Source organism: Nematolebias whitei, chromosome 1 (genome assembly GCF_014905685.2).
Source record: "Nematolebias whitei isolate Nwh7 chromosome 1, NemWhi1, whole genome shotgun sequence".
In the NCBI taxonomy this organism is placed as follows: domain Eukaryota; kingdom Metazoa; phylum Chordata; class Actinopteri; order Cyprinodontiformes; family Rivulidae; genus Nematolebias; species Nematolebias whitei.
This window is the reverse complement of record NC_056498.1, coordinates 42,356,835-42,364,838: the sequence shown is the minus strand read 5'-3', so window position 1 is coordinate 42,364,838 and position 8,004 is coordinate 42,356,835. Positions and strand designations below refer to the sequence as shown.

Below are 8,004 nucleotides of genomic sequence, written 5' to 3'. Positions count from 1 at the left end.
ATCACAGGGACACCTGGACAGGTCTCCAGTCCATCACAGGGACACCTAGGGACAATTCAGAGTTACCAGTCAGCCTAACATACGGTACATGTTCTTGGTCTGTGGGAAGAAACCGGAGAAAACCCACGCAGCACGAAGAGAACATACAGACTCCACCCAGAAAGGCCCTGGGCCAGGATTTGAACCGGCAACCTTCTCGTTGGGAGGCAGCAGCTCTACCAACTGAGCCATCGTGCTGTCATATGAAATACTGAAGCAGAAATATCAAAAAACTACTTTATGCTAATTAACCCATCATGAATTTATTCTTGCCCACATTAATATTTTTATTTTAATTTTTATTTGTTGTAAAAAATTTATTCTGGCAAAATCTAAAAATCCTTCTCATTTTGTTTTATTTAGTCAGAATTGTTTCAAACTCTCTTTTAACCTGTCACTAACTTTACTGTCCTCTGGTGTTCCTTCAGGAAGACGTCACTACGGTGGCCCCAAGGTGGAAATGAACAACATTTGAAAAAACAGAATCACATTAAGCCAAACAGGAAGTTTTTTTTAACTTTATTAACTGCATAAAACCAAACAACAGAACAATATACAGAACACACACAACTGAGATGTGTGTGTTCTGAATATTCTAAAAAAAGTTGTCAGGTCCTCTGGATGTTCAAAAAACAACAACAATAAATAAATAAAAATGTAGAAACGTTTCTTCTTTAATCCTGAGGACTTCCTCAGTCTGAGGTGCTGTATTCAGCTCAGTCTCTTAAATAGCACCTTCTCAGAGTGGATCAACCAGTTTGCTGCTGACAACCAGAACCAGCTGATCACATGCTCAAGAAGGACCATCAGCCTAACAATGGATCATTAGCACCTGATGGCTGTTTACTGTTCACAGAGGGCTGAGTGATACTAGCAATCACAGCATTGTAAGAGGGGGACAGTTGAACACGGAGGCTCCAGAGGACCTGACTGAACTTTTTTAGATTTTTCTACCTGGAGTATTGAGCATGCATCACGATGTACTGTACATTGTTCTGTTGTTCGGTTTTATGCTGTTAATAAAGTTGCTTTTTTTATATCTTTCTGTTTGGCTTAATGTGTGTCATAAATGGTGTTTTAAAGGTCGAACCCAAGGTTGCAGGCAGGACACTGAATACTCCAAATGTCAAAAAATCAATATAATTTATTAAATAAATGTGCTGACGTGGCAGCAAAACTCACATTTACAGGTGATCCTGGGAAACACGGAGCAAGGTTGGCATGAAGAGACAATGACCGTCTGACAAGGAGTGAGGAGCACACACTAACGAGGACAATCAGCTGGGAACGATGACGGAGGGAGCAGGAAGAACAGATGAAGAGGAGACAGGAGGACAGGTAAGACACAACAGAAGAGGGGGCCAGACCCCAGAACAACACAAACCCTACAATGTGATTATGTCTTTTCAAATGTTGTTCATTTACACCTTAGGGCAGGGGTGGGCAATTATTTTTTCCATGGGGCCACTTGAGAAACAGCAAATATTGTGGAGGGCTGGCACAAATGACTTTTTCATTCAACCTTTATTTATTCAGGTAAATCCCATTGAGCCTCGAGGACTCATTTACAAGAGAGACCTGATTTCAACTTAACTCAGTACTGCATAATAATAATAGTATTTCATTATTAAACGCAGTACATAGCACTGTTTTAACAAGCTGGTAAGAGTATTTGTTATGATTAAGCAACAAAAAAGTGAGGTTTCCGTACAAAAAATGTAATTTATTCAGTTAAATTTCCCAGTACAATGGTAAACTGTTAACATTTTTACCATTTGTGACGTTATATTAATGATCATTTTCAGTCACATTCACCCCAAAACTCATTTTGAGTTTTATATACTGCTGGAAAAAGTTCTTAGCTTTCTAAATAGATCACAATATTGTCTTTGTACTCCAAATATTTTGAAACCTCATATAATAGTGATCGTCACTGAACCGTGACTTCGAGTCCCGGTTCTTTACGTGCCTACATTTGTAGTCTAAACATCTCATTTGGTGTTTTTCAGTTCTTTTTTCTTGTTTAGTGAGAGAAGTTTAGTCTCTGTTGGGCTTTAACGGAAATGTTAAAGTCAGGCTGAAGATCTGAGGTGGAGATGTGAAGCAAAGCTGACATCATCAGTGAGAGAGGATCTATATCTGGATTTGGTTAACTTCATTTGTTTACATATGTATTTTGTAATTCCCCTTATGGGGCCGGTCACAGTCAACCAAAGGGCCGCATGTGGCCCTGGGGCCGTACAATGCCCAGGTCTGCCTTAGGGCATCACCTCCATCTTTACGTTGTTCATTTTTATTTTAGCTCACTCCATGATTTTTGTGTTTTACATTTTAAAGCCTCTGTAAAAAGTTACAAAGACTTCAGCTGATGCAGGAAGCAGTCGTCTTTCCCCGTCAGTCCTGCCTCCCATCTTGTCTGACAAACTTATTTTAGTTTGAACGTGTAAAGAAAAAACACTCGTATGTTGGACAAATTAACATTTATTACAAACGATCTGTTCCACATGATGCTGCAGAATCAAACCGTCCACGGCTCAGAACGACGACTCCTGTCAGCTTCACTGAAATCAGAACGTCATCACAGAATGCACGAGTAGTTCAGAAAAATTTAATGAGTTTGAAAAATAAACTAAATTATATGAAATCCTGCGTGTCTGACCACAGAGCTACACAGATACATTTCACAGAAATTAGAGCATCGTTTTTGGCTACTTGATCGGACGGGTGTTCACAAAACTGCAAAATATCCATTTGCATTTAAAAAAATTGTTGTTTTTAAAAATTGTAAAAATATTTTGTCCATTTAAAAAATAAGGAAATTTGAAGTATATATTTTTTTTTTACTAAAGCCACAATAAAGAGTTAAACAGTTTTAAAAAATAATTTACACTTGATATTTGTATTTCAGACTGAATCTTTCAAAGATTTATTGGGTTATTGAGGGGAAAATATTAAAAAATATATATTTTTAAGCAGTTTAAAAGGTTAGATGATTTTTCTCCTAAGGAGCACTAACTCATAAACATAAAGGTTCTTCTGAGGGTTAAATGCAATAATTGTTCCTTTAAGTCATTTTGTTTCTCATTCTGTTATATTTTATATCATTTCATTTTATTTAGAAACAACTTCTTCCTGTAGTGCACAGAAGTGTCCGCCAGGGGGCGACAACGTTTATGAACAAACCACATTGTGCTGCAGCGCTATGAACTCTGGGTATTTTCTTATTTTCCTCTAACATCAATCAATCATCCTCTGAACCAGAGCCATCTCCCCACACACGCACACACGCACACACACGCACACAAAGGCGGTTCTAAGTTTAAAGTAAACTGTGAGCCATAACTGAAGTTGCAGAGGATAATCCGTCCCAGGAAAAACATTTATGACGTGTGTGTGTGTTCTGTTTGTTGTAACTTTGCAGGACCCTTCTTAATCACCTGCCTTGTGAGGACCTGTGATCCTTACGGGGACCAAAGTTCAGTCTTGAGGTGGAAAATCCCGTTTGGGTTGGGGTGTCCGGCTGAACAACTGAAAGTCAACACAAAGTCCTAATAAGGATAGCAATGTTAACTTGTGTAAGTGTGTGTTTCCTGACCCCCAGGTGTTTCCTGGCCCCTCCCTCCCTTGTTTCACACACATTTGAGTCGTCAGCGTCTGTGCTCACAAATACGTCTCACAGGGTCAGGTTTCACCTCCTCAGAGGCCTTTGTGACCGATCCTTTCTCTGGAAACTTACCCCTACCTGAAACTGTGACAACTAGGATCATAACGTGTTGTGTCCCTTAAAGGACGTCCCATTCTCACTGTGGGACTCAGACGTCCCCACAGGATGTAAAACCACAGAGCCACGCCCGAATGTTTGGAGTGGATGTTGAACACAGTGAGAAACGGAGGTGATGGCACAACAACTTCTGCTGACAGTTTCAGCTCTCTGCTCAGATTTATCTCATTATTTACATTTATTCAGGTTGTGCTCCTGTTGATTTAAGAAGTTGTTATAAGTTTGTGTCCAGCTCTATCTCACTAACATGAAAAAATATTATTTATGTTTTATAAACTGAATCAAGCAGCAGCTCCTGTTTGACCTCTGATGGAAGAGATCAGTTACATAAAAAAATGTTCGATACAAAAACAACTGGACTTTATTTGTAACAGAAGACGTTGCGCTCCTCATCCGAGGAGCTTCCTCAATTCAATGAGCAGAGAGTGAGGGGTTCAGGTTCAGAGGCTGAGAAAAGATATACATGCATATGCAGATTGACAAGTCACACCTCAACACCTTAACTGTAGGGGTTTCTTAAAGTCTTTGTTACTCTAATTCACAGATGAGGCCCCTCTGTTCCCATCAGGTGTGAAAACTGGCTGGGAATCTGTCTTAAAGTTGCATTATAGGGTTTTGACAGTTAAAATCTGAGGCCTCCTCCTCTGTTAAGAGACGGTTAAGGTCAAAGTTACATTACTTACATCTGATAAATGATGTCTTTTTCTGTAAAACACAGACTGCTACTTTACCAGCTCTGAAGGAACAATCATATATATTTTAAATTTAAAAAATAAATCAATACATAAAAAATTATGTGTGAAGTTGTCCCACATTCAGACATCAGATTTTTTTTGTCAGAGTCCTCTGATGGTCCAGAGAAACGTGTCAGAGTGAGACCTCTGATGGTCCAGAGAAATGTGTCAGAGTGAGACCTCTGATGGTCTAGAGAAATGTGTCAGAGTGAGACCTCTGATGGTCTAGAGAAATGTGTCAGAGTGAGACCTCTGATGGTCTAGAGAAATGTGTCAGAGTGAGACCTCTAATGTTCCAGAGAAATGTGTCAGAGTGAGACCTCTGATGGTCCAGAGAAACGTGTCAGAGTGAGACCTCTGATGGTCCAGAGAAACGTGTCAGAGTGAGACCTCTGATGGTCTAGAGAAACGTGTCAGAGTGAGACCTCTGTATTTGTATTAATTCTTGTGTTGTTTTGTAGCTGAAATGATAAAAACCTCGGACTCTGACTGACTGGGCGGGGCTTCACACTCGCAGGGGCGGGGCCTCCGGCTGGCACTCTGCTCTGTCCCGGGGACGCGCCCGTGCACTCTCCCGGGCCAGGCCACCGGCCAGCCTCGCTCCTCTCCGTCTGCTCCGGGTCTCGTTCAGAGACTCTCCCGTTCCATCCGGTCCAACGAAAATCGGCCCCGTTCCGAACCAGAACCGGACTAACGCACGGATTCCTGAGTTTCAGAAACTTTCCGGACCGGACCCGCTGTGATTTAAATCCTTGGGCCTCAGTCCCCCCACCCGGACTCTTTCCTGTCCCCCTCCGCCGGCCTCCGGTACCGGACACTGACGTCATCTTGTAGTGATCTCGGACAGAACCACCGGAGCAGACCCGTTTGGTTCGGATTTAAACTTTTTTCTCTGGGGGGGTGAGACCCACACAGCGCCCCCTCCCAGGCCCGGTACCGACAGGCCCACAGCGGATCCAGAACCGGGTACCGGCCCCAGAATCCACCCCCGGGCTCCGTTATTTATTTATTTGTTTGTTTGGACGCATTCCTTTGATGTGGAGATGAAAGGGACCGACTGAGCGGGTCTGCGCGTGGCGTTCACAGACTGTCGGTGTCCTCCGGTCCGGTAGAGGTGAGTCATGGTCCGGTATGTGGTCCGGTCAGAACCGGAAGACTTGATGCAGTCCGTCCTCAGGTGGGACGGCTTTAGACTTTTGTTTATTTATTATTCTGTTGTTTGTTTATTTAGTGTCTGAATTTAATGGAGATCAAAGTGAGGAGAACATCTGACGAACAGAACCGCCAGAACTTTTTAACCAAAGTTTGATGTTAAAAGGAAAAGAGATCCATCATTTAATCAGTTTTAGATCCATTACACTTTCAATGTTTATTATTTACATTAGTGGGAGACAAACAGGAAGTCACCTGAGACAAACAGGAAGTCACCTGAGACAAACAGGAAGTCACCTGAGACAACAGGCTGAGATCATCAGATGAACTCAAAGATCCAGAGGTGCTTAAAGTTTAAGTTTTTATACTTTTCTATATTTCTGCATCAACTGAAAACATGTTCAGATTCACACAAGTGCTCAAAGTAGATCAAGAGAACCAGTTAAACTAAAGAGAGACTATATTAAACTGGTTCATTTATTGATTCAGGACAATGATCAACAATGATCAATAATGATCAATAATGATCAATAACACATGTTAGTGGTAGAAGTACGTGAACCTTTCAGTTCCTGGTCTGACATGTTCCTTCAGAATTCTCTGCTATAATTCAGAATTCATTGTTCCATCAATGATGACGAAGTCCTGGTCCAGATGCAGCAGAACAGACCCATACCATGATACCACCACCACCATGTTCCACAGATGGGATCAGGTTCTTCTGCAGGAATGCTGTTGTCCTTTCTCCAAACAGAACTCTTCGTTTAAACCAAAAAGTTCTACTTGGTCTCATCGTGCTCAGAACATTGTTCCAACAGTCTTCTGGCTCGTCCACGTGATCTTCATCAAGCTGCAGATGAGCAGCATGTTCTTGTTGGAGAGCAGCGTCTTCTCCTTCAACCTGTCATGAACCGTTGTTGTTCAGAGTTCTCCTGATGGTGGACTCATGAACATCATCATCAGTCAGTGTGAGAGACCTTCAGCTGCTAGAAGTTCCCCTGGTCCTTTGTGACCTCGCCCACTATTCCACACCTTGTTCTTGGAGTGATCTTTGTTGGTCCACCACTCCTGGGGAGGGAACACTGGACCTGAATGTTCTCCATTTGTTCACAATGTGTGACGGTGGATCGGTGGAGTCCAAACTCTTCCCAGATGTTCTGTGACCTTCTCCAGCCTGATGAGCATCAACAACTCTTCTTCTGAGCTCCTCAGAGATCTCCTTGTTCCTCCAACATGTTGTGAAGATCAGACGTTGATAGATCCTGATCTTTAGATCAAACAGGTGATCACTCACACCTGATCATCATCATTGATTGAAAACACCTGACTCTAATTTCACCTTCAGATTAATGATAATCCCAGAGGTTCAGGTACTTTCATCACTAACATGTGATGTTGATCATTATTGATCATTATTGATCATTATTGATCATTGTTGATCATTATTGATCATTATTGATCATTATTGATCATTGTTGATCATTATTGATCATTGTTGATCATTATTGATCATTATTGATCATTGTTGATCATTGTTGATCATTATTGATCATTGTCCTGGATCAATAAATGAAGCAGTTTAATGTGGAGTCTCTTTAGTTTAACTGGTTCTCTTGATCTACTTTGAGCACTTGTGTGAATCTGAACATGTTTTCAGTTGATGCAGAAATATAGAACTTGATTGACAACAGCAGTGGTTCTCTGCTGGGGTCCCCGGACCCCCGAGGATCCAGGCGTCAGTTCTTGGGGGTCCTCAAATGTTTTATTTATTTATTTATTTTTTCCAAGCAGCTAGATGTTTAACAAGCTGTTAAACTACAACAAAATGCAGGAAGTCACATCTTCTTTACTCGAAGTTTTAGTTTTGGTGTTCAGTTTGGACCTTCAGCACCAGCGAGCGGGTCGCAGGTTCTGGAGGAAGCAAACAGGAAGTTGTTTTTAAGATCAGCTGTTTGACGAGGATGAAAACAGAACCACAAACACCAGAGAGAACAACAGAGTCCATGCTCAATAATCCAGGTTTATAATCCAACATTTTTCAGTCAGGTCATCTGGACAGTTTCTTTTTTTGTGCTGAAACGTTTCACCTTCCATCCAGAAGGCTTCATCAGTCAAGGAAACACAACAAAACTGATTCTTCCCCCAACATCTTACTCCAAAGTGGAACAAACCAGTTCTGCTTGTGATAAGATGGTGACACCAGCTTATCACAAGCAGAACTGGTTTGTTCCACTTTGTTGTTGTTGTTGTGTGATGAGCAGATTGTTGTTGTTGTTGTGTGATGAGCAGATTGTTGTT

At 41.6% G+C, this 8,004-nt stretch overlaps 1 protein-coding gene across 2 annotated transcripts in view; it reads left to right on the top strand.

The window, feature by feature from the left end:
* The first annotated feature begins 5,126 nt into the window (after nt 1–5,126).
* The window catches only part of kif1c (kinesin family member 1C), a 37,202-nt gene continuing 34,324 nt past the window's right edge, over nt 5,127–8,004 (top strand). For both annotated transcript variants that reach the window (XM_037677054.1, XM_037677047.1), the window contains exon 1: nt 5,127–5,668. The gene's annotated coding sequence lies outside the window, so the exon portion shown is untranslated. The remainder of the gene's footprint in view (nt 5,669–8,004) is intronic.